General features: G+C 44.1%; 1 protein-coding gene across 8 annotated transcripts in view; it reads right to left on the bottom strand.

Annotated features, from left to right (window-relative positions):
- Positions 1–27,206, bottom strand: part of MBNL3 (muscleblind like splicing regulator 3) — a 122,397-nt gene that overhangs the window by 91,067 nt on the left and 4,124 nt on the right. Inside the window, exon 1 of one of the 8 annotated variants that reach the window (XM_075132582.1) lies at positions 25,565–26,454. The exons of the other annotated variants lie outside the window; for them this stretch is intronic. The gene's annotated coding sequence lies outside the window, so the exon portion shown is untranslated. Of the gene's footprint in view, positions 1–25,564; positions 26,455–27,206 lie in introns of those variants that run through there. 8 annotated transcript variants of the gene reach the window in all.

The following is a 27,206-nucleotide window of genomic DNA, read 5'->3' as shown; positions in this document are numbered from 1 at the left end:
GCGTTAGCCGATACTTTAAAAGCCATACTGTATTACAGATATGTTGCTAGTTGATAACCTTACTTTTATATTTATTGAATTGGTCCTTCACTATTTTATATAAATATAAAAGTAAAGTTATCAACTGGCAACATTTCTGTAACACATTATGGCTTTTAAAATATCGGCTAACGGTTGCCAGCTGCTGATCACGTCTCTGTGAAAATATTTGAGAAAAGATTTGTTTCTGTGGGCCTGTGGGGGAAGGTCGTTTCTGAACGCATGTACTGAGCCTGGCTAGGCAGGAGGCTGAGGAGGGTGCAGGACAAGCTGTGAACGCCGCAGCACACATATACACACAGAATCCACGGGAGTACTGGACCCACTATTGGGTCCTATGGAGGCGATGTAACTACAGCTCTTTTGGCTGTTGTTTTGACAGAATTTCCAGGGTTCGTTAAATAGGTTTATTACAAGAAAGAAAAAAAATAGACCAATGTTTTCATTCTTTCCCTTTAGGGTTTCCCGCAGTCAACTGTTTTGATAGGCCTTCAAAGGGTGCAGGATTCTGAGGGCTTCCTTGACACCCGACCCAATGCTCCAGTCCCCTCCTCACATGAGGAGCTGTCACCCGCAATGAGATTATTCACTCAAATCAGGACTATTTGTTGGAGGACAGATTTGCTGATCAGGCTGCTAAACGGTCCCACAATCGCTCCCAAGTAGCTGGACGGAACCCACACATGTGTAGGATACCCACTATGAGTTGCCCACACGCTTTGTATAGTAGGTATGCTCCGCAAAGTCTGAGCTTCCTGGGAGAGCAGAAGGCGTAAAGGCCGGTGTGGTTACCCACATGCAGGATTCCCTTCCTCTGCCCGTGGAAACAGATGCAGATGCTGCCCTGCACAGCTGCCAAAGACCCCCTCACCAAACCTGCTTCTTGGTGGATTCCCATTCCATTTCATCATTCCCCTGCGCAGTGTGTCTCATGCACATAACTCAGATTGTTTAAACAAACTCACACAGGGGATGGGAAAGACCAACGCCCACCAATGCTCACACCCCCGTAATCCCAGGAAATAGGATCAAGTGGATGTACCCCACATAATCTGATTATTCCTGCTCAGTGCTTGAGCATTGCGAGAAACGCCCACAGTCCTTGCTCATACAGCCTGTGTTTGTGGGGAATTCCTTTAACATGCTTCTATGGCAGCAAAAAGGATTTCAGAGAAAGATCAGGTGTAATGATTCACAGCAGAGATTACTGAAACAGGCAAATGGAAGGACTGAGATCTCTTTGCAGCTGATCCTGCAGGAGGGAGAAAATCTTGGGAGGAGGAGGAGATTAGAGGGCAAACAAAGATTTCAAAGGTCCCTAAAACTGCCTTGACTTTGTCCTGTTATTGTCCCTCTGCCCAAGACCACAGAAGCTCCTGCATCCAAGCTGCACAGTGTCCAAGATGGGAAGGGGGTCTGGGTGAATGGGAAGCAGGCCCAGGAAGAACCATTCCCCGTAGCAGCATCTCCCCTCAGAACTGTGAGATTGCCCTGCAGATTTTGACATTCATTTTGGCAACATCATCCCTTGTGGCTGGCCCTTTGGCGCACTGAAATTCCTCTCCTGGGGCTGCTGCTGGAAGCATGCTGCAGAGTGCCACCGGGAGCTGTGTTGAGCCCCTGAACAAAGGACCCTGCTCTCATGACATCGGTGGGGTTAGTGACTCTCCTCCCTTGCCTGATAGAATGGTTTGACAGAAATACAGCCTGTTCAAGCTGGACGTGCAGCTAGCTGGCCCCAGTGTGGGCTTTCCCCGACTAGGGAAGAGTATGTCCCTTTATAAAGGTGTGGTGTTCAGGAAACTAACCTTTCAAGAACAGCTGAGCCAAATTGATCCCTGCTGTAAACGTATTTTCCTTCAATTGATTTACAACAGTGATGAATTTAATCCATCATGTCTAACACTGTTGTGCATCTACTGAAAATATCCACAGACACTGTAGTTTGTTTACCACGCAAATCTTACCTCATAACGAACAACTGTAAACAGTCCCTTTGGAGGAGGAGAGAGGGATTTGGAAATTGTATTGAATTCTTTCTTGGCTGGAAGAATTCAGAGAAAAATAAAAATAGTTTGTCTCTTCAACATTCTTTGTACTGAGGTTTTGGATAAGAAATAAGCAACTTAGCAGCAAAACAGCTGGTACAGATGTATAACACCAGCATACAAAGCTGCTGTCCCAGAGCCATTTCTCTGGTTCAGACAGTAACTGTCCCTGTCTCATGGGGCATGTCTCCAAAGTCTTTTCATCACATTCAGATCCATCCTAGGTACGGGATGTGTTAAAAGTGAGGAGTCATGCACAATAACTGAAAGAACCACTCTATAACGCTCCATGGGATATGCTGAAAACCAAAGCACCCAGAGGGAAACCATATTTGTGGGAGAATTCAGGACTCATTAAACAGGAGGCACTGACTGAAGCCACCTCACCCCAGTCCCATAACACCCCCCGGGGCGGGCTTGTGCAACAGAGGGAAAATAAATCCCCTACAGTAAAAAAAGTCCAAAATTCTTTGTAAAATCTTCTGAATTAAACAAACAAAGGCACCAGGCGGATCCAAACCTCACAATAAGTCAGACAGCCAACACCATCTACCTATCGGTGAGTACAGAAGGTCAGTGGCCTGCAGCAGTACAGCCTGGCAGCCAGCTTCTCCTGCTCTAGAGCATTGGGAGATCTCTCCTGATGCCTGCAAGGTTGGGAAAATAACTGCCACGCCCAAGATGCCATGACCAGACTTCATCCTGTTGTCCTTAATTCTTGCCAATTAACAGGCTGGTATATGGAAACAGCTTAATTTGCTAATTCTCAGTGACAAAGAAATGACCAATTCCTCCATCTAGCGTAAATCCAGAGTAAGTCCATTGACAGTCCCCAAGCCTGAAAGACTTAAGCATGTGGATAACTTTACATACACAAGTCGTCCCAGGGAAGCTCGTTGGGTGGGATGGATGGTCTAGTGGCTAGATACAGAACTAAGACTCAAGAAACCTGGGTTCAATTCCTGGCTACTGCATGACCATAGGCAAGTCACTTAGTCTTCTCTGAGTCCCAGTTCTGTAAAATGGGATAATATTCGCCTCTCTCCCTAAGTTACTGGGAGGATAAAATCCACTCCCACTGAGTGTGAGGCACTCAATGCTATATAAGCCCCATAGAGATGTCCCTCTTTCATACCGCACAGTCATTACAATTTTAGGAGACACACACATTTGCCTTCCAACCCAATCATTAATTCAACAGCCTCCAACAGGAAAGCCAGGCCCAACAATTCATTCTCACTTCAACAGTCATAAACACCTTCCCCTGCTGAAGCAAAGTGGTCATAGAATCATAGAATCTCAGGGTTGGAAGGGACCCCAGGAGGTCATCTAGTCCCACCCCCTGCTCAAAGCAGGACCGACCCCCAACTAAATCTGTGCTGTGATACGGGCAAGGGAGTCGCCAAAAGCTCCTACAGCTTCAATGCCAGTTCCAGAACTGCACTTCGTGCCAAACGCGGCATATTCTGCCGGTCACACTGTTGCTGTCTCCTTCGCATGGCCAGGGTGGCAGCATGCAGCAGTACAGTGGAAAGGGAAATCAAGGCTATCTATCTCAAGGCATTTCATAAGCCAGCTGAAAGCAATATTTCAGTCTCTTCTGCTTCCATGTGCTTTGAGACACACCCAGCAGATCATTTATTATTATTCTACAGCTGTCCACCAGGTGTATGCATCAAGTGTCCAGAGACTGAAAATCCTTCGTGTTCCTGCTAATGCCTTTGAATCATTGATCTATATCAACTAAAAATCTCCAGATCTTTAATTTTCTTCTTGTCCTCCTGCAGTTGTAATGTGAAGGTTTCCAAATGTCCTCTTCACGGCAGCCAGGGGGACCAGAATTACTTCCAATTTCCCATTTATGCTTTTCAACATGTCAGAAAACATCGGACTTTCTGCACGCCAACCATCGATTCAGTCAAACCAGCAGGCTATGCCAGTAGGCTCCCAGCCGTGCAAACACAAATCAACGGTGCCCTTCCCGCGATTCCCTTCTCCCCCACTCCCACCCCCCTCTTTCCGATACGTTTTAGGTAACTGCATGGGTGCAAATCCATATTAGACTAGTTCTTCATCAAAATTAACTCACCAAAGCCAGTATTAAAGCGTGGACAAAAAATGGAAAAACCACCTGAAAATGATCAAACACCATGTCATTGGAAGATGTCTGGCACCTTAACTGCCCACAGGACTGTGCCTCATGGTTACAGCAGGCCGGGAGCCAGGAATCCTGGATTCTCCTCCTGGCTCTTCTCTCACTCATCTCTAAAATGGGTTTGCAAATACTTACATGCCTGCCCTAGGTGCTGAGAGGCCTAACTAAATGTATGCTTTTGATATGCTTTGGATCCTTGCACGAAAGGCACGTTTCTACCACCATACTGAGGACTTTCTCGCTGTCTCTCCACTTCTCCTTCCTCACTCCCCATTTGTTGTCCCTGACCATTCTTCACTTCAGAGCTACATTATTTTTTATTTTATTTTATTTTATTTTATTTTTGGAGAGGTGGAATCTGGGCAGGGGAGAAGGCAACTGATTATTTGTAAATTGGCTGCAGTTTGAAATGTTGGAAGAAAGCCTGGAGGAAGAGATTGTGGGCAGACTGCAGGTGAAGCAACCAAAGGGCCATGACAGATGTAATTTATGAGACAGCTCAGCCATGTATCACCTGGATACCATTAGCATGTATGTAGGGTACACACAAGCACACACAGAACCCTCAAAAATTATTTAGCTGGGAGTCTGAAAAATTATCTTATTTGGATAACCCAGGCTACTCAGCATGTTGCTACTTCGAAGAATATGGAAGCTCTTCACTTCTATGAAGAGGGAAAGAATCAAGTAAGATATAAAGTAAATTGTTTGAAATTCCGCTAAGCGTGAAGGCCAAATTACTTACTAAATGTGTGCTAGAGAACACATACACAGTACAAATTCAGTAGTGGAAACTTGGCTTCTTACAATTGCCTGCAATGTAGATGTATGTTTTTTCCAGAGGAAGTCCCATGCTCTTGTTTTGATTTCAGTGCTAACAGGGGTTCAATGTAAATGTGTGCTAGAAACTAACAAATATCAATAACAGGGTACAATAACTGGGGAAAACTTCAATGAATTTTATTTTTAGAATAAGAATGCTATTTAAAAGTGGGATCCTGAAGAAGTAATGGGTATAAGCACATTTTAGCATGTGCAACTGTGTTTGAAAGATTGGTCCTGTAAGTTTATTTTCAGCAACAATGAACTGAATGAAATCAGCAGCTAAAGAGTCAAAGAATAGCAAAGAAATAGCAAAGTGGTACCTGGGGAAATAGCAAAGTGGTACCTGGGGAAATAGCAAAGTGGTACCTGGGGAAATAGCAAAGAATAGCAAAGTGGTACCCGGGGAAAGACTAAATGGCAGATGTAACAACAGCCACAGGGATTATACTAGAAGTAGTGTGGCTATTAGCCTAAAGATCAAAAGGGGGCATGGGAGACGGGGAGTTTAAGTCACCAAAATGTAGGGGTCCTATCTTATTTAAACAAAAAATGAAGTATCTGACACACCATAGCAGAGTAAATTAAAATGGTATGAATGATAGTGTTACACACACTTAAAATAAAAAGGGATTTTAATCACATGGGATTGATATATGCATCATGTTTCAGCATGACAGGGATTGACACCTTGTATTTCTCTATATCAGAGGCAGCGTTGGAGCAGGATATTTAGCCAACACTGCACTGCCAGTGGTAAGAGAGTTGCTGGGGCAGACAGGGGTATGTCAGCGTGGGGTCGACTGCCATCAGGGGCAGACGTTTCATGGAATGCCTGCATGAGCATTTGGGAGCTGGGCCTGGAAAAGGCTGAGTGTGATCGTGGGGCATGCCTCAAGGAGACGTTGCAGGTGAGTGTGGAAGAGAGATGCCAAGAAACTGTGTTTGGTGTGGTGGAGGTTGGGAGGCCTGGCCCAGAATGCATGCTCCTTTTGATTCACAATGCTGGCAGCTGGAGCGCTGCTCAGATGGGGTGCTGATTACAGTGGCAACTGCAAGGGCAATTTCATCCAACAATCTGCAACCCCTTCACTGAACACTGATTGATTTAAAAAAAAAAAAATCTCATGAGCCCTCTGTCAGGTAGATAAATTATTAATATACAAGCCTGACCAGTGGATGAGCAGGTAGAGAGACATTAAATGCAAAGGTGGGAATATTCCATAGGGGCCCTGTCGCCCAGTCCCTGCTGCTAATCAGTGAACAACGCTCTCTCTCTTCCTAAACCCAATCCTGCCCTACATGGTTAGGAGCTTTCAGGGATTGGGATGTCTATGCTTTTGTGGATTAATGGAATTCCATTCCCAATAGTATAGGCCACCGTCAAGAGTAAAGGTTGCAAAAATAAGAACAGCAAACTGGAGAAGAGACTACACCTGGATTCCACTGACTTCCATGGGACTTAAAGACAGGCTTAAGTGCTTTACTGAGACAGGGCCTTAGGAAGGAGCAGCCAGTGATGTGGTAGTGAAAAGGGTTGAGTCCCTGGTTAAGCCTAAATAAAGACTGTCTGTCAAACCGAAGTGAGACACCCCCAACAATGAGGGAGTGAGAAACAACTGATCAGAATGAGATTGGGAGGATGTGGAAAGAAAAAACAGAACAAAGGAAAATCTGCATAGAAAGCAGGGAAAAGCGAAATGAGAAAGGGAAGGACGATAGGGAAGGGGTGAAAATCTCTTCCTAACCGAGAGCAAGCAAGCTATGATCTATTCCCCAACACCAGCAGATCTGATTGGCACCAAAGTGAGAGAGATGACAGCTTAAAGCCATTCCTGGGGGCAGATCTCAGCGGGAGGTAAATTGTCATAGCTCTATTAATTCACCCCAGCTGAGAATCTGCCCCATGGACTAAAATGCTACTCAACCTGAGAAGAGAGGCAGGGTCTATCCCCAAGATGAAAACACAAACTCAACCCCACTTAATAGAACAGCCACATAAAGGATAAGGAACACAAAGAACTAAGTCTAGTTGTGTTTTACGGGTTAACAAACAGCAGGAAGCAAGTTGTTCCATACACTAGATTCAGGAAGAACAGCCCTGGCACCTAAGATAGCGTGTCTTTAGCTAGCGCACACTGCTATCTTGACCCCAGAACAGGCACTGTGGTAGTAATGTGGCCATTATGGAAGGAGAGGCCATACGGAAGTGACCCAGAGCACGTATCTGCTAAAGACAGGCTGGCAAGGAACTTCCCCTTATGATCGGCACCAGAAGTGAAGAGTCCTCTGACACAGTCAGGGCAGCTCTAGAAAGAAAATCGGAGGCAGTAAAGATGGCCTCCTGCACAGCAAGCACAATGAGGTTAGGAGATTGTTAATACAGGGGTGGGGCCGGAGGTTCAGATTAGGGAATTTAGGGGAACAGAAGCAACTGAACAAACAGCTGCGAGCTCCTCCTCTGTTTTCCTCATTATTTTGTCCCTAGATGTGGTGAAGGACTGTGCAATAATATCTGCACATGCTCATTCAGGCTGGGGATGGGAGCATACTGGGGAGGGACAGGCATCATCCCATCCCTCTTGGAGGATATCTGCTCAGGAGTTAATACAGTTTAGTGCCGAGGTCACCCCTGACACCGTGAGCAATAAATTGTAGAGGGGTCCAGGGCACAGCAGGCTGAAATTCGGAATGGGTGGGAGGTCTCTGGGAAGGGAAGGAGGAGCCTTCTCTACAGAAAAATCTAAATCAGAGAGGCCTGGCTGAAGCAGGTCAGGATTCAGTCTTCAACGTAAGGGATTATAGAGGGTCATGGTCCAATAGCACCCAGTGAAAGAATCCCCACCTTTGGGGTCGGATGGAGATACACCAGAGGCAAGAAGCAGAAACAAACGGACAAATATCAGCCATTCAAGAGAGAGGGGTGAATCACCTGGGGCTGAATAGGGGACCCACATTTTTGCTTTCTATTTATACTGTAACTTTTGCTTCCTTTGGTACCTTGGAAGTTCCTAGAAAAATCACTTGGTTTATTTGGACTGTGGCTGCATTCGCCGCCGTAGGGAAAGAGGGTGTCTCTACAGCAATCACAGGCATGAAAGTGACAAAAAGTCCTTTTGAAACAGCCTCATTCATTGTTTGCATCTTACATTCCCTCCCTTTACATACCCCAGTTGGAAAAGCTGCTTACTGAGAAGTTGCTTTGCACAATCAAGTGGGGCCTGGAGAACAGGAATAGAAATGATACCCCTTCTATTTACATCTGGACAAGATGTGAATTGGGTCAAAAGTCCTTACCTTGAAAAAACACTCCTGGTGTTTTATGGGTCTAAATAAAAGGGAAGGTCTCATGCTCCCGGAGAGAGAGTTTGGCTGTTAGGACAATCTCTGAGCCCACTGTCTCCCACAACATTCTGATCGAACATGATACACCAAGCAGGGTATTAGCTCATGGTTTAGTTCTCAAGAAAATGTCCTCTGGGGGAAGATTTTGCATGAGATAAGACTAAAGTCTTCGCACTCCAAAGTTGGGCAATTGTCTTTTTCTTTGAGAGAGATGGAGATAGCAGCAGCCGTCTCAACCCATTTCCAATCCTTACTATTAATCCGTATTTCCTGTTTAAACTTTATGCCCAAGAGAAAGTCTCATAATTAAAAAATTAATAATGACCTTGCACACAAGAGCTAGAGTTTAACTAACCCATTTTCAGGCTTTATTACTGAGGAAGCTCCTCTACAGGTTATGAACACAAAGACACTTTTACAAAGATCAGATGACATCTGCATAGATACACAACTGTGGACATTTTAAAGACTTCATTCAAAGGTGGCAAAGGTTTGCTACATGGCATACATGGCAGAACACTCCCTACCAAACGGTTTAGTTTTTGAAGGGTCAGCCTAGGTTTAGGGCTCACACAAATGTGATTTACAATTAGGCAGTTATAATCAAGAGCTGCACAGGGCATTTCTTAGGGATTAATGGCCAACTGGGATGAGTTACACAAAGGACCATTAACCCAACTAACACTGAATCCTCAGCAAACACCCCATACGGAGGTTGCTGTTACTATTATGAACTGAACTGCAGAGATTTCTAAATATACATTTTTCAAGGTTCCAGGAGCCATACGATGACATCAGTATCCCAAGCCATTATGTCCCATGCACAGGACATTTTAAAGAAATTAATGCCTGGAACATTGGCTACTGGGCAGATTTAGTCTATTCATTTTATAAGCCTTGTGGTATCATGCAGAGGGTTAGTATATATTTCTTATTCTGCCCCCATGCTAAAGACCCAGCGCTCATAGTAAAGCGTGGGTCTGCCCCGTATTCTGAGTCACCACCACTGGGGGATAAAGCGGATACACTAAGGCTTTTATCATCAGGTTTTCTCCTCACTTCATCTCTTTATTTCCTTCAGCTCATCACCTGCAAAGAAACCCCTGAAGCCCTAACTGCTCTATGAAGCAACGGGCCCACTCCCTACTGTGTGTGTGTGTGTGTAGTTTGCTCTGGATTGCTTTGCACTGCATCAACATATGCCTTTAAGACCTGATCCCACATCCATGGATACTTCGACTGGATAGGGCATGGTCCGGATGGGGCTTGCAGCCATTTGGGGGATGTTCAGTGATGCGCAGGGGCTCTCCCACGTGTGTGATTCGGAGCTGCACCTAGCGAAATCCGAGAGCAGGGCAGCCATGAGAACTGGTCAGTCACACACACAGGCATGCAGGGTTCTAAGAAAACAACCTCCCACCTGCTTGATGCCTCATAACACATGCTCAGCATGATGTTCTTCTCGGCTTACGTGCCTGCTCCTCTCAGCTCACTTCCTCTCACTGAGCTGTAAGTCCCAGAGCCCCATGCTACATTATTCTTTTCCATAAAGGTTCTTATACCACACTCGTCACCCTTGGATCAGAGCGCCTTCCACCAGGGCATTAAGCGATGTGACTCACATTTGTGATGCATCTGTTCTCCCGCCCTCTCCCCAAGGGGAGAGGTGTGGGATGGGGAAGTGTCTGGCTTGGTTTTTTTGGTTGGTTTGGTTTTTATAACTATACATGGTGCTAGAGGAGGCAGTTCAAAGAAATGGAGCAGAAAGTGGGGAAGTTTGTGATGGTCCTGAATTCCTGCAGGACCCTTCTCACGGCTCAGCCCTGCCTTATCACAGCCCTCCACCCCTGCAGGATTTAGCGCTACATGTTAACTCATCCTGGCACTGCCTTAGCTTGGCAGGCCACTGCTACGGATTCTAGACAGTAACAGGAGCCAAAGCCTGCAAATCTGATTCGCACAGCTAGTCCCACTGACCTCAATGAGTCATCTGCGTATGGGCTGCAAAATCAGAGCCTAGGACTGTAACTCTTGAAATATCAGCTGCCTCAGTAGTGATGTCAGTACATTTTTGCTGAGGATATGGGCCCTGTTTTCCTGTCAGCTCTCCTTGTTACCTATAGCTCCCTGCAGAACAGCTCTCCTGTTATCAGATGAAAACTAACTCACAGAGGCCTGATTATAAAGGACACAGGTCACATTACCATTGTACTCAAAAATCACAAACAGGGACTCAGCCAACACACTGGAAAAGTTCAGCTCAAGCGCAGCATGGAGGACAGTACAAGATCCTGCATCAGGAATGGGGGACACAGAGACATTGAAACATCTAGAGATGAGTGGCTTGTCCCTTGTGCCATTCCCCATACATCTGTATGTTTTATATTGTAACGACAGTTGGAACAAGAAGCCAGCATCCCTGATGCTGAAGAGAAGCGTATTTGTTTCTGAACAATTCCTCCAGTATATTAAGCACAATTCATTCTTATGCAAAGACCGCCCTGTACAGCTGCCAAGGTCAGAGAGACCTTGCTTTATCTGCGGCATAAAGGGAAGTTGCACAAGTTTTAAGTTGTGCACAACTATTTTTCCTTGCATTTTCTTGGGTTTGATTTTCCTCACCACTAACACCCATGCATCTTCTTGTCAGGAGCCAGATTATTCTATCTTCCCTGGGCTGTCGATAGTGTCAGACCCATATCTTGATGTATGGCCAAAAAGACCAGTGAATATTTTTCTTACAGTGTGTTGAATATGAAGATAGCGAGGACAAGATTAAAAACAACAGAACAATTTGCAAAGGAAATGTTCTCCTCAAGCACTGCTAACGGCATCAACCATAGGGCCAGACTTCCATGCATCCTCAGCCTACTCATGCACATTGTACTTCGCCCTAACCTCTGCAGAGATGGGGTAGAGTCTAATAGCTGTGCATGCAGATGATATTTGGTGCATGTGATTGTATACATCCAAACTGTAATACCTGTAAATACAGGTGTTGGATTATACTACCTCTGTGTGGATCGCAGTGCATACACAAGTATGTGCAAATGGAGGCTGGGGTCTGAAATCAGCAGTTCTTTTCGAGGTGTAGGCCGGCAGTCATAGCCTGGTTAAGAGTATAATGGATGCATTCCTGCGCCCAGGGACAGTGCTAGGGCAATATAATCTACCCCCAGTCTAAACCAGCAGCTGACACGGGCCAGGAAATTAATATTTTGTGGTTGCATAGAGTCCTCCACCGAAGACTCTCACAGCACTTCACAAACATTAACATTATCATCCGCAAATTTGCTGAGAGTGCAATCCACACCATCCTCCAGATCATTTATGAAGATATTGAACAAAACCGGCCCCAGGACCGACCCCTGGGGCACTCCACTTGACACCGGCTGCCAACTAGACATGGAGCCATTGATCACTACCCGTTGAGCCCGACAATCTAGCCAACTTTCTTCCCACCTTATAGTGCATTCATCCAGCCCGTACTTCTTTAACTTGCTGACAAGAATACTGTGGGAGACCGTGTCAAAAGCTTTGCTAAAGTCAAGAAACAATACATCCACTGCTTTCCCTTCATCCACAGAACCAGTAATCTCATCATAGAAGGCGATTAGATTAGTCAGGCATGACCTTCCCTTGGTGAATCCATGCTGACTGTTCCTGATCACTTTCCTCTCATGTAAGTGCTTCAGGATTGATTCCTTGAGGACCTGCTCCATGATTTTTCCGGGGACTGAGGTGAGGCTGACTGGCCTGTAGTTCCCAGGATCCTCCTTCTTCCCTTTTTTAAAGATGAGCACTACATTAGCCTTTTTCCAGTCATCTGGGACTTCCCCCGTTCGCCACGAGTTTTCAAAGATAATGGCCAATGGCTCTGCAATCACAGCCGCCAATTCCTTTATCACTCTCGGATGCAACTCGTCCGGCCCCATGGATTTGTGCACGTCCAGCTTTTCTAAATAGTCCCTAACCACCTCTTTCTCCACAGAGGGCTGGCCATCTACTCCCCATGTTGTGATGCCCAGCACTGCAGTCTGGGAGAATTCACTGCCTCTATGTCTCCACCTCCATCCTTTTCTTCTAATAACCATCATCACGTTGGAAAGCCAGCCCCGGCTCTCACCCCCTGGCTGTGAGTCAGTCAAAAGAAAGGAACTGGCAGTGTGAAATCGGACAGGGCATCCAGTTGCCTTCAGAACACCAAAAACTCTACTTCAGAGACTGCCCCACGCTCTGGGCACAATCCAGTAAGGTCCTGAGTTTTCTCCACTCTCTCTGACCTCTTTGGCAGCTGAAGTTATTCAGCACCTCACAGAGCAGGCTCCTATCATATTCCTCCATTGCCTAGAATGAAACAAAACCCTGGGCCTTTGCCGATGTCAACGTTTTGACAAAGACCATCAATGGCTGGAGAGCTGGGAAGGGAAGGATGTAAAATAGCTCCACTAGAGAAATAGAGAAGAAAAGTGCAATGGAGACATATTTTAATCTTCTTCCTTCTTGTGGGGTCACTTGCGTTCAACACCCCATGAGCTATCCATGCAGCAGCCAGAAAAGCACACTGGCTGGCAGACTCAGGCTCTGGTTTGAACAAACGTTCCAACGAGGAAGGCTGGTCTTGCAGTTAAGGCACAAAACTTCACAGATCTGGGTTTAATTCCTCGCTCCAACTTGAACTCCCTGTGTGACCAGGGGTAAATCACATAGTTGATCTGTACCTCTGCTTCCCATCCGTAACATGGGGATTACAGGTTTCAGAGTAGCAGCCGTGTTAGTCTGGACTCCATTGAATGCATCCAATGAAGTGAGCTGTAGCTCACGAAACCTTATGCTCAAATAAATTTGTTAGTCTCTAAGGTGCCACAGGTACTCCTTTTCTTTTTATGGGGATTATAGTAACTTCTGCCCACTCTTTGTGTATGTCTACTCTGTCGCTGGGAGGCGTAATTTCCAGCTCAAGGAGACATACCCATGATAGCTCACTAATAACAGAACTGTAGCTGGGGCGGCATGAGTAGCAAGCAGAAGGGGTTAGCTAACCTGGGGTTAGAACCTGACTGAAGTCTATGGCACACACTTGCTGCTTGCACTGCTGTGGGCTACACAGCAATTTTCAGCATGCTAGTTTGATCAGAGCTAGCCCGAGTAGGTCTACCCAAGCTGGAAATTACAACTCCAGCTCCAGCGTAGACATAGCTAGAGCCTACTTGGACCGTAAACTCTTAGAGGCAGGAGCTCTTTTACTATATGTACGTGCAAGGCCTAGCCCAACAGGGCCCTGATCTCGACTGGAACCCATAAACAGTACTGTAATACAAACCATCATTGAAGTGGAAAATAAAAATGTATTATTTCAGTTGCATGTAGCCCAGGCCATACTGGAGCCCTATAGGGAGGTTAGGCACACAGCTGAAGAGATGCTGCTGATACAGTATCCAATCACCTATGGATTTGGGGCTCTCTGTGTGGCTCTGAAGAATGGTAGCATCATTTACCAGAAAAACCAGTCTCACCGAACGTACTGTTTTTGTAAACATGAAACCGGCTATATGGTAGAGTGGGGGTAATTAGCTACATTTTACTTTTGGGGTCCCAAATGTAAATGCTGGCTCTGGTCACATCTGAAAATGAGTTTAGGGAATAAAATGAGAACGGTGATCATTTGTTCTCACAAGATCAGCCATCTCTTGATGGAGAGGCCCAGAACCCTAAGCAGTGCTATTAGCATTTATGCTATTGTTATTTCTCAAGTATAAAAATTATGAATGGCTTGGTGTGAACAGCCATTGCAACCATCAGTGTCACTGAACTGGAGAGAATGCTTGAACTTAAAGAACACTGTCGCACAGCTCTCTCAATCAAACAGTTCTTATCCTGTCAGTGCCTTTAATCAGACAACTTCTCCACTTAGGACTTAGGGGCGTATACTTGATGACACAGGGTTGTGCAGATTATATATCTTACATGAACAGAAGCAGTCTCTGGCAGGATTTAAAATTAGATTTTCATACTCAATAGATGCAATAGGCCACATCCAGTCCTGGTGTAACTCCAATTACAGCACTGGAGAAACAACAGAGATGAATTTGCACCAATGAAGTCAAGGGTAATTTTTCCCACTTATGCCAGGGCTAAAGTTTGCCCAATAGAGCCAACCGGGCAATGATTCCCCTCCCCCGTCCTCATATTTTGCTTAATGTTTTTGTTTTCACAGACACTTTCATTTTTCTGGTTTCCAGTTTTTTGACAAATCCTGCCAAATTTGGAAGAAAATGGACATTTTTTGTAAAAATTCTCATTGAATCAATAAAATGTTTTCTGTTTAAAAAAATGCTTTTGTGGAAAATTTTCAATCAGTTTTATTGCCTAAAATGTGTGGAAATAAAATATAATAATCACATTTACATAGCATTTCCATTCACACATCTGAAAGCACTTTACAAAGATGGGCAAGTATGGTCCCAATCAATACAATGGGCTTCCTGGGGCAGCAGAGTGCTTCTTTAAAAGATATGACAATTTGGGCAAGTCATTTAATCTCTGTGCCTCAGTTTCCCCGTGTGTCAAATGGGAATAATGAGACTGACATCCTTAGTAAAGCCCTTTTGAAATCGGCTGAAAGGCTCTGGGTAAGAAAAAGGGTGCTGCAGTAATGTTGTCTTCATATCTTTGCTTTCTGGCCTGAAGCTTTAACTACAAGCAGTAGGTGATGCTCCCACAGGAGTGTCATAGTTTACTTTTTTATTTTTCTGGTACTGATGAAACACATTCTTTAACAGTGATCAGCAGCCAACATGGCACAAGCCAGGCAGCAAAGGGAAACGTGGGGCGAAGCGAACAGAAGAACATTCTCTTATGTAGTCTGAGGCATTTAATCCTTAGCAGTACAGGCTGCTAGTTTGCGCATAGTGAAAGGCATTTAACAGAACTGATGGCTTTTGGGTCTTCATGATTAGCCACGATTTACAGAAAGCCAGAGCTTTATTTGGAAATGTCCCCTTTAGAGGCTGAAGGCCAAGACTGAACTCAAAGACTTTTGTCCAAAAAGCCAGGCACTTCAGGAGCGTGGGGAACAGTCTTTGTAGCAGGAGAGACGCACTGAGAGCTGCACAGGGGGACAAGAGAAAAGCCAGTAGAGGCTGCAGGTGCTTGGGAGGCCCAATAAAGGATGTGGGGGAAACAGTGATGAAAGTGAAAGGGCTCCAAAATCACAAGGGAAGGCAGAGATTTCCAATCCAGTGCCAAACTGCAAAAGCCAGGACCACGCGCACCCCCCTGGCAGTTCCCTTTAACTCCTCTTTACTTTATGCAGCTATGCTCCACCTGTTTTCCCTTCCAATCATGCCTGACTTACAGATGTCAGCTTCATTTCAGCTAAGTCAACAGAACTGTCACATCTAGGATGCTGTTACAGAAAAAAATCTTACTTACACTTTTGGCTGCATTCCACAGGCTACTTCTTGGTCTAGACCTGACCCTGTTCTTTTACTGTGAGCTTAATCCTCATGTGCTTAAGGGCATAGAGAACACACAGGAACTCCAGCGCAGGCTTGTCTAAGCTCACTCTCTTCTCCAGCTGTCAGAGTTCCCAGGCTCTCTTTTGATCATACTGTACAAACACCGCTGTTTGTTGACTATGGGCTCTCTTAGAACCTCCCCCTCTTATATATATATATATTTTTTTCTCTGTTGCATCTGGAGACAGAAAAGACAAACAAGAATTTTCGCTTGGGAGCCTATAAGGTAAATTCCTGCCACAAAACACAGGTAATGGTGAACTATCTCAGGAGTTTCCCGTCCACAGCCCTGGCCCCAAGCTGAAAACATGTCTCAAGTTCATCCATTTAACTTCACCAAGAGGTTATTCATTCATTCTGCAACAAGGAGCCAGGATGTCAATGAAGTACCTGACCTAAATACAAAGGACTGTGTGACTAGCTACTGTGGTAACTCCTTATGGGGCCTCATCATCTGGATTACTACAACAGCCTTTCCTCTAGCCTTGCCCAGTGCAATATTCAGAATGTTGCCACAACTCCTCTCGTTACTTTCACCGCGTCTTTCCTCTATTTGCATCTCTCCCCTGGCTCCCTCTTCTCTATCACATCAAATGCACACCGCTTGTCTTCACTCCCAAGGCCCTCCATGGGCTATCCCTATCCACCTATCAAACCTCATTTAGGATTGTGATGTCAGCACCCACCTTCATCACCCTCTTGCTACGTTTTCAAACAAGCACCTTCACTGCCCCTAATGGGCAGGAAGAGCTCCCTGCAAACATCTGCAATGCTACTTCATTATCCCACAAATCCCTCCTTAAAACTCGCTTTTGCTGTAATGCTTTAAGAGCAGTTGGGCCACCAGTATGATAAACCATTGCCCAGCACACTGACCAACATTGTTCATTGTTTCCTTGTAGTCCTCTGGCTGTCTGTATCCATCTGTTGTCTTGTGTCTTACACTGAGATTGTAAACTCCTTGGGACAGGGGCCGTCTTTCTGTTCTGTGTTTGAACAGGGCCTAGCAGAATGGGAATTGGCCCATGACTGGGATTCCAAGGCCCTCTGATAATATAAATAATAAAGCAATGGAATTATCAATGAACAAATGAGATCTCTATCTAATCAGTGAGATGTCATTGGCTCTGGTTCTGAGAAGACAGGATAGCTGCAAAACTTAATACACAATAAGCCAGGCATTTCTCAGTTTTTCAGTAGTGATGTATGTGGGGGGAGAGTGAGGTCTAAAAATTGCATAACTAGGTAAATTGTATATAGGGGCACCACGTGATGAAATTTTTAAGTATCTGTTGTACAGTTATATTTTTGAGATCAGCTCTTTCTTAAATTATGCATAACCTTAAAAAAAGTGGGTGTGAGGGGGGAGGCAGGATCCAATGCCCATTGAACAAAATAAGAGTCTTCACTGCACTTTGGTTCAGGACCTCCATGTGTTAACTCAATCAATCCTTTAGGTAAGCTTGTGCTTGGTATTTTGGAAGGTTAACAGACAAGATAACTGGTGTAAATCAACATAGTTCCACCAAGTCAACAGCCGAGGACTGATCCAAATGGGGTGTTAAAAGTACTTACTGGTACCATTTTAATCATCAAAATAGTGTTATATAGCCTGGCACATCTTCTCTGTTACAATGTGGAATTAATAAAGACACAAAGTTTAAGATGTAAGAGTACCATTGGCATGACGTTAGTCAGGGATCCTATTAAGATACAATTTTTATACGGAAACACAGACAGTGTCAAAGTCAAAATTAAATAGGCTCTAAAGAACACCAGGAAAGTTAATTCCTTCAGTTAAAAGAATAAAAGATATCCGAATCACACCTGAAATTCAATAAAAAGCTCTAATCTAAACCCACAAAGATACATTCAAATTAAGACCCTGATTTAGGAAAGCACTTAAGCATGTACCAAAAATCCCTTGACTTCAGTGCGATTTAGGCATGTGCTTATGTGTTTTTGTGAATTAGGGCCTCCTGCAGCCATGTTTCCCTTATAAGGGCTATCAAAATCAGGGGTTAGAATCATAGAATCATAGAATATCAGGGTTGGAAGGGACCTCAGGAGGTCATCTAGTCCAACCCCCTGCTCAAAGGAACGTAGTGTCCTTTATTATACGCGACATGTACAGCAATGCCACGCACCATGGGGCTCAGTGACTATTAAAGGCCAAGTCGTTATTTGTAATCAAGTTTCTTTGGCTGTCTGGATTTATAAGCTCTAACACTGGGAGGTGGGGGGGAATGTTTGTTTTCTTCCATAAAGAAGTTGTCCCAAGCAAATGATCACAGCCCGCCCTCTGCCTAACCCTGACTAATATGCAGCCCTACACCCTCCTCCCTTCTGCAAGGCTGTGATTAGCAGATTCGGGTCATGATCAAGCAGATTTCATGTTTTAATTCTCCCTTTCGTTTTCAGCTCTCTTTATGGGTGCCTGGATCTTCTGCATACATCTAAATAAACTACAACAACACAAACAATTACTGTCAAGAACTATGGGTGCTTTACTGCAGAAAATAAGCTGCTATAATATTATAGTGACAATGCCCCCAGATGAAGGTGTCTGATGTTGCCCCCAAACATGTCCATCCGCTCCACACATTAGAGCTGCACATACTTGCGAGAATCCTGATTCCTGCTCTCTCAAGAAGCAAGAATCCCAAGGTCAGTCCTGGCCTGTTTCCCAGCAAATCACCAGCAACCCTCCTATCATTACTGCACCAGGGCTGTTTGAGCCTTATTTCCCAGCTGAAAGAAAAGGAGTACTTGTGGCACCTTAGAGACTAACCAATTTATCTGAGCATGAGCTTTCGTGAGCTACAGCTCACTTCATCAGATGTTTACCGTGGAAACTGCAGCAGACTTTATATACACACAGAGAATATGAAACAATACCTCCTCCCACCCCACTGTCCTCTGTGTGTATATAAAGTCTGCTGCAGTTTCCACGGTAAACATCTGATGAAGTGAGCTGTAGCTCACGAAAGCTCATGCTCAAATAAATTGGTTAGTCTCTAAGGTGCCACAAGTACTCCTTTTCTTTTTGCGAATACAGACTAACACGGCTGTTCCTCTGAAATTTCCCAGCTGGTATTTCTGAAAGAAATCTGCTCTGTGTCAGCAAACACATTAGATGGCAGTAATCCCTGTCCTAGCCCTTTGCTCACCGGATTCAATAGACTTGCTCTCTGAAATCACTCACCTGAGATTCCATTTGGAGAAATCCAAGAAAAACCACAATTTTAAATGGGCTTAAAATACTAATATGTCCTGATGTCAAACTGAGGGCCTGATCCACCACTTCAATGATTGGTTTGCTTAGAAAGGACTGATCCCGTACTAAGCAAACTAAGGATACATTAATCTATTATTTATTTACAATAGCACCATTTATTTGTCAGATGCTTTCTAAAAATATAAGGACAGCGTGTGCTCTGGGGAGCTCACAATCTAAGAGAGGTCAGGGAATGGGAACAACATTGACTCATTAATACAGTTCCACATTAAAAAGGGAAAATACCTAGTTAAAGAGTTTATACTTTAAAAACAGAAATCCTTATCAACGGTATGGAACTGCTAGTAACACTTATATTAACATTTAATGGACTTTTACTATTTAGAATATTAAGTGTCTGCATTCCATTCCAGTTTCACTTTTATTTATTGTCAGTTTCATCATCTAAGTCTCAGACACTACCACAATGACACCCTGTTTATCAGAAACACTGCAGGGGAACTTTTGTTCTTGGTGCTCTGGAATTTTTTAATTTCAACTGTTTCCACTTGAATGTCAATCCAGGTCCTCTCTTTTCCTTCAGAAGCATTTGCTACATGACTTTCCTAAAAACAAGTTCTCTCAAAAATTTGTATCCACCAAGCGGGAAAGGAGGCAGTACCACCAACCTCTCTTTACTCACTGCAGGACAAACTGAAAGCCCCTGCCACAGAGTGAAAGCCAGTCCCAGGTTTTATCTATACACCATGTGATAAGCGTGGTCATTCTGTAACACATGCTTCAAACAGCAGCTTGACTGAGACCACAAACTCATTTCACTTGTGACTGAAAGCAGATTGTAAATCCAGGGCACTAGTGGTGAAAGTCGAGAACCTAATTAACTCACTACTCCACATTACCCTCCTAGGAATTACTGATGTGAAAGCAGACATCAGTGAACACAGAGTGCAGTGAGAGCAGTAAAGTCACACCCAGAAATGCAGATTTTCTTTTTAAAAGAAAAATTAGTTTTAACATTTCATCACAGAAAGGTCCCAAATCGAAGCTGTAACCCCACCAGCCAGCATTTCTACTGCAGACTGAGCAGCCCAGAGTGTTTAAATGAAGGACATCAGGAACACAGATAACCAACCACAGGTGTTTGCAGTTGAACAAAATCAGAAATATTCCCACTAAACCTTCCCAGGCTCATTTCCATTTCCAAAGAACCTGAGCCGGGACAGTTGTTACACTGTGTGACTGCACTGCATGCAAACCTGCAAAGCACTGCATACCAAGTTAGAGTCTCAATCCCGCAATGCTGCCCCATTCTTTAGGGCCCAGTTCAGAACCCTAAAGAAATCGAAGAGGCTCCACATGGCCAGAGCCGTCTGTGCGCACGCTACACAGTAAGGGATTGACAAAGCAAGGCCAGGCAAACAAATACATTTGGAAGCCTACAGCACAAGGCTGTGTGGACGATTATTTGTGAGCAGGCCACGGAGGAGCCAGTTCAGACCAGACTGACTGTCTGCAATAATGCAGGATCAGTCCCACAGTTACTAAGCTGTCCATTGCATCTCTTTCAAAGGTACATTAATTGCCAATAAAAACGTATTTGACCTTCTTGCAGCTCCAGCTTTCAGCTACATTAAGCATTGTGCTTATTAATCAATAAGTTACTACACTAGTGGCATTGTTTTATGATTTCTAATCTAAAAAAAACCCAAACACTAGCTGGCAAGAAGTGGAACCACTGTCAACAACAGCTTGATCCTGCCCTGCACGGAGCATTCCTTCAGCTCCTGAGCACCCTTAAATCTTGCTGAAGTCAGTGGAAACTGAGAGCACTCAGCACATCAGAGGAGCAATCGAGATTGATCCTCCTTCTCAACTGTCCCTCTTTTTCAGAGACACGCATTCTAGCCCTAGTCACCCCGTTCTGCACAAGTGTGGTTCCCCCTCACACTTACTGTTCGAAATAAATTACATCTGAAACAAAGAGAAACTGCAGTCATCCACAGTCACTTACACACAGGGACGGGGAGGACTACCCCAGGAATTTAGGTTTCCTGTATTAATAATCTGCTTGTCCCCCTCATTTGTGGGTATTTGTCACCTGGCCTTTGGCGTGACCTGAGCCCTCAGTTAGAGGCTGTTTCTAATTCCAATGGTTTCTGTATTTTACAATGGCATCGAGCCCTGTTTCCGTCTGACGTAGGAAGTCAGGATACAGTCAATTACAAATCCCGTTGCTGGGCTGAGTTTACAAATCCCAGTGTCTCCTTAGCAGCAAACACTGGTTGCTTTTAAGTTGAAATATGACTACAAGGCAGTGTACAGCAAGCAAATAAGTCAACTATTAGACCTACCAAAGACCGTCCTGTGCCTCTAAATAGATCTCAGGGTCCTTTTTTCAGTCGTATCTTTCCACCATACAATATGGCACAAAACTGATGTGGTACCACTTAACAGAACCTTCATTCGATGAATGCATCCGATGAAGTGAGCTGTAGCTCACGAAAGCTTATGCTCAAATAAATTGGTTAGTCTCTAAGGTGTCACAAGTCCTCCTTTTCTTCATTCTAAGCATCACATTTGAGACCAAAGTACTGCACACAGTGTCTGTGGTACTGTCCCACCTCCTGCAGAACCCAGTCCTGCAAATCCCTACTCACATGACGTCAATGGGACTAGTCTCATGAGACAGGCCTATGTGTGTCAGTAGGGGGTTTGCAGCTATCACACATAGATCATCAGACAGGGGTGCGTGAACTCCAAAGGGCAAATTTTAAATGACGGGTGGCAGCTTTATAATCAATTCTCTGCTCTGCAATGTGGGGGATCTTGGTGAGCTTATTGGGACTCCTCTTTCCCTCCTAAGACTGGCAGGTGCAGAACCATCATGCTTGGTAAAGTCTTGCATCACTGCAGCTCCCCACCCAAGTGAAAGTCCCTCTCCTCCCTCTAGGAGGAAAGGGGGAAAGCCTGCTTTGGCCAGCCTCATTTACATGAGTTAGAATGTTGCATACCCATAGCTCCACATGCTGGGTTAGGTTGCTTTAGTTGGGATTTGTTCTTGTTCTGATTGTATACATGATAATAGATTGTGATTGTGCGTGTACTCACAGAAGGGCTCAGGAATTGTACTAGCTATGCCCTGAGCCACCCTGACTGTACAGGGAGCTGACTCTGACTGGGGCGGGGAATCAAGCTCAACACAGGCAGGACCAAGGGGTATGCCTGAGAGACCGGGTGTAGGGCTCGGCATGAATTTTTCCATGAATGTTTTTTCATCACAAATGCCAATTTGTCAAAACCAAAACTGTTTATGGGAAAGGATCAATTTTGATTAATTTCTCATTGTGGAAAATATCTAGGGGAAAAACTTAAAATGGAAGAGTTTCATTTTTCAGGTCCAAATACTTTTTGGTTTGAAATTTAAGTTAATTTCTAATGATTTTTAAATAAATAAATAAATAAATAAAATCACAAATAAACTAGAAGTTCAAACTGACACAACCTGAACTTTTTTCAGATTTTTGTTCACAGAAGTTTTAGAGATTTCAACTTTTCGTCCCAGTTCAGGATGGGAAAAAAATTCAAAATCTCAAAAATTCTCATAGGATGGGAAATCTGTTTTGTGCCCAGCTTTCAGGGGGCGCTCTACTGCTGGGAGTGGGCTCTCTATTCAAGGGCCCTCTCCCCCGCACCAGGAGAGTCTGAAAGTGGGAGTGGACGAGGCTGGAATAGCAATGGTGTGGCGCTAACTTCACAAGACCCAACCAGCAGCTGCACATAGCAACTGGATCTGGTAGCACAGACTTTGGACTGTATCAGACAGGTGGAGGAAAGCCAACCCAATGCCTCCCTGCCTGCCACTGAGACTGCCTGGACCCGTAAGTGGGCTTTTAGGTGGGATGGGGATGTTGTGTGACAAAGTTCTTGACCTCAACTAATCCGACAATTAACATCTGGAACTGTGGAGTGGCACTGACTGGCAAGCCCAGTTTGGTTTGTAGTTGTGTCGGGGATGGGAAGAACCCAGAATTTAGGGACAAGGTTAAAAAAAAAGAAAATATTTTGATGAAATATGTTATGAGAAGAATATTTTGCAGCTAAAATTCAAAATTTCTACATTTTTTTCTTTGTTTAAATTTAAAAATTTGACAATTCTTACCAGAACCCCCAAAGCCCTTGGGTTTACTGTAGGTAGGTCACCCAGGTGAGAAGTTGGGATTTTAACAAAGGCACAACCATCTCTTTGGAAGGTTTGTGTTTCATGATCAGTGTGACATGAAAAACTATTCAAGTCAGTTTAAATTTTGGGCCTATCATTCTTGATGGTGCCTCCTCAGAAAAGTCCTCCAAACCAATTATTATTCAGTCAGGTCCTGAGTCGAGAGAGTTCTCGATCTGGTTAGCATGCATATTGCAGGAAGATCTCAAAGGGAGTTAGGGTACTGTACAATTTTTGGTTTAACGTATTTTTAGAGAGAGACAATTTAAAAAGAGCTATCGCGTGATGTTCTCCATCTGCCTGGGGAGGTTTCCTTGTCAACAAATCTTGGAAATTTTCTCTCTCAGCATTCCTAGCTTTATTACTAACTTTAATGACCAATCCATCAACTGATCAGAAAAACAGCCATGGGCCAACAGGAGCTTTGCTTGGTGAGACCGCACACTTTGGTCCATTATTATATAAGCCTCTGCACTTTGATAGCACTGTCCACACTTCACAAATATTAATGAATTAAGTCCCATGAACCAAGGAAGTATTATCCCCATGGGGCTTGTGCACCATCTCTCAGGGAGTCCAAAGCAAAGCCAGGAATGGAAAGGAGACTTCCTGAGTCCCTTTTCCATGCTGTGGCTACAGCCCAGCCTGCTGTGATTTAAAACGCTTTTAAATAAAAATATTCAGCTTTCTGCTGTTTAAAAATGCTAGTGCAGCCCTGGCCCTCTAAAAGCACAAATAAAGGCTTCACCGTCCAAATTAAAGTCAGCGGCTGCATTACAGAGACTCTGAAATGCAAGAAACATGTTGTACTTGGTGTCAGATTTATTGCTGCCTTGCAGAATAAAGCCAAACATCTTTATATGGAAAAACACTGCTGCTTTTGACCCAAACAGATTTGGAACAGGAAGTAAAAACAAATTACCCAGCTGCGGCCTCACCGAGTTATGAGCCAGAGCAGAGAAACCAGCATTTCCTGTCATTGCTTGTCACAGTTCATGACTGCCCCGACTGTTTTGCACACTGTTTTCTTAGGGCCCAATCCTGCTCCCACTGACATGGATAGGAATTGGATACTGATGTCCATAAGAGCAGGGTTGGATGGTTAATAAATAAAAACCACTGGAGAGAAACAGGCAAACAAACTGTGAGGCTAAATTCTTCGGAAAGAACAGTGCAAATCTCACAGGGCCAGATTCTCAGCTGGTGCAAACTGACAGAGCTCGACTAGCTTCCATGCAGCTACACAGATTTACAGGATCTACCCATTGACTCAATATGGGCATATTTGAGCCCTGCCAACCCCAAGCATTTAAAATCATGAGTTAGGCCTCAACTAGTCATGAAGTTGGCTTAAAAATCATGAGGTTTTTTTAAATAACTTTGGGTCCTTTTCTTTGCCGTTGGTTTTGAGCTTTAAGTTACACTGGTCACATTTTCAAGCTTTTCTCTGCAAACACAAGGGCTAGAAACTTTTTTTCTTTTTTCCTTTTTAAACAAAAGCTGAGTTTCTCACTCAGTCGTTTGACTCCAGGACCTGGGGCTTTCAGAAAAACACCAAACAGATCACAAGACCTGCAACAAAAGTCAGGAGTGTTGGCAACGTTGTGAGTGTCCCTTTGCAAAAGACCCTTATTGAATGCCAAATATGCTGGCTTCATATGCTCACGAGAACAAATGTTCCAGCCGCAGCATACATTGCAACAAAAGCTGCAATTTACACAGACCGCACACACCAAACTAAAGACTTTTAATTCAACATTGTAATTAAAATCCTACTTTCGTACAGGCTTACACTACTATTTTATTAGCTCAAGCAGATATAACCTACAAAATTTTAAAAGGTTAAACACCAGGTAGTAAAATGTTTAACACCACAGAACCAGGTTTTCTGAAGTTTAAAAAATAAATTAATGAGCCAGATTCTGGTATTGTAATGCCAATAGAGTTGTGCCAAATTTATGGTGAGAGCAGAATCTCACCTTACACTCCGAATCCTCTTCTGGGTGTCTCACTAGCTTGTATAAAGCCATCCAGAATGTGCATAAGGGCATATGAATATATATTCTGCACAATAAAATATCTGACTTTCGTAAGGGCATGTGCTTTATACAGTAATTAAAGCACCCTGAGTAGCACACATGAATGTTCTCTCTCACACATGGCAATTTCAACTCCTACCTCATATTCTTCTAAATCTGTCACCTTCTCTTTCCTACAAGCTGCTTTGGCTGAGGAGCTGCATTGTGAGAAAGGAAACCTTCTTTGCACTCATGTTATCCTTGCATGAAATTCCCACTGCTCCCCCAAGAAGCCTCCAGATCTGAAATCCAAGTTTATCGCACCGAGGAAAGAACAATAAATGGGAGGTAGAAAAGGCAGTCGAGTCAGTCAGAAGTGCCGCCAAAATCCAAGCTCTTGCTCAAAAAAGAGCCCTCCCTTAGGAAGGCTGCCAATCAAACCTGGATCACGAGGCTGTTTTCAGAGAGTGAATAGAGTTCTTATTGACACAGCTTATGTCTGCAGCATGTAGCCCTCTGCAAGTCTTTCAAGAACAGATCGGATTACACAGGCGCATTCTCCCTGATTTTATGCGTTCAGAAGCCCTTAGACATAAAATACCATCCCCTAAAGACTACAGTTTTTCCATTGCATATCGCTATATGTGCTCTTTGAAAAGCACACAGTCAGATTTTGCTACCCTTACCCCGGCTGAGTGGAACCTTACTCGGTGAGACGTCCAATTTAAATTGATAGCGCTAATCACAGGATACTACTCAAAGTGAGAGAGGAAGAATCAGTCCCGTGGTATGTCCTTCACATCAAGCTGGGGCAAGAAAATATTTGAAGATACTAGTTCTAATCTGGGAATATAACATCTCTTCTGAGTGTAAAACCACAGCCCTTTACGGGAGTCTACCCAGAAAAATGGAAGCGCATGTACCTTTTAAACAAACAACCACTACACTGCCGCACTGTATCTGATGCAAATTAGATACTAATTCAGGAAAGCACCTTGAGCATGTGCTCAAATCCCACTGAAGCAAGGGACCCTGAGTGCGTGCTTAAGCTAGACCCTGATTCAGGGGCTACGTTGGCAAGAGGGCTAAGAGACCAATGTGTGCCTTGGCTGGCGGTCTACAGCATGTTTATTAAAAAGAGAGAAAATACGCATGAGGTATTTGTTTACCTGCCAGGTAAGAGAGAATTACCACCAAAGCATTATAGAATTTTCTCACTGAAATTTTACTTATGGAAAGCATGTGGGCAAATCAAAAGAGATTTGTACTCTTGAGCTTCTACATGAGTAAAGACAAAAACATTCTACAACAAACAGGATACTTGCCCCCTTCTAGGCTTATTTTCTTGTTCAGGCAAATGTTTAGAGCATGTCTGCAAATTTTCTAATGTTTTGCTAGAACACATTTTGTGATTAAGGGGGCTGGAGGGTTGGATCTGGGGAGATGGCACGCTGGACCGGTGTGATGCGGCAGCTCTCCTCTGTTCTGTCTGGACTTGGTTTTCAGAGTGCTGTAATAGAGCCTCTGTGCATACCTATACCTTTGTCAATGCAAATGTATTCAAACGCTGCCTTCAAGCACACAACTGCCATTTCAGTGGCTAGTGCAGGATTCCTAACACTCCATTCGGTTTCCACATGCGACTACGAGTGTGGTTATGGTCAGAAAAGTGATCGTGTGAAGACAGCATCTGCTCCATGTGTGTGAGTGTCACACAAGTGTTTGCCCCACTGCTAAAGATAATTTTTACTACTGCTAGAGCTAGAGGAGAGTGAGGTGGATTCTTATTCTGCCTTGGGCAT

Source organism: Caretta caretta, chromosome 9 (genome assembly GCF_965140235.1).
Source record: "Caretta caretta isolate rCarCar2 chromosome 9, rCarCar1.hap1, whole genome shotgun sequence".
Lineage (NCBI taxonomy): Eukaryota > Metazoa > Chordata > Testudines > Cheloniidae > Caretta > Caretta caretta.
The sequence above is the reverse complement of the archived record's forward strand: the minus strand, read 5'-3'. Positions and strand labels throughout refer to the sequence as shown.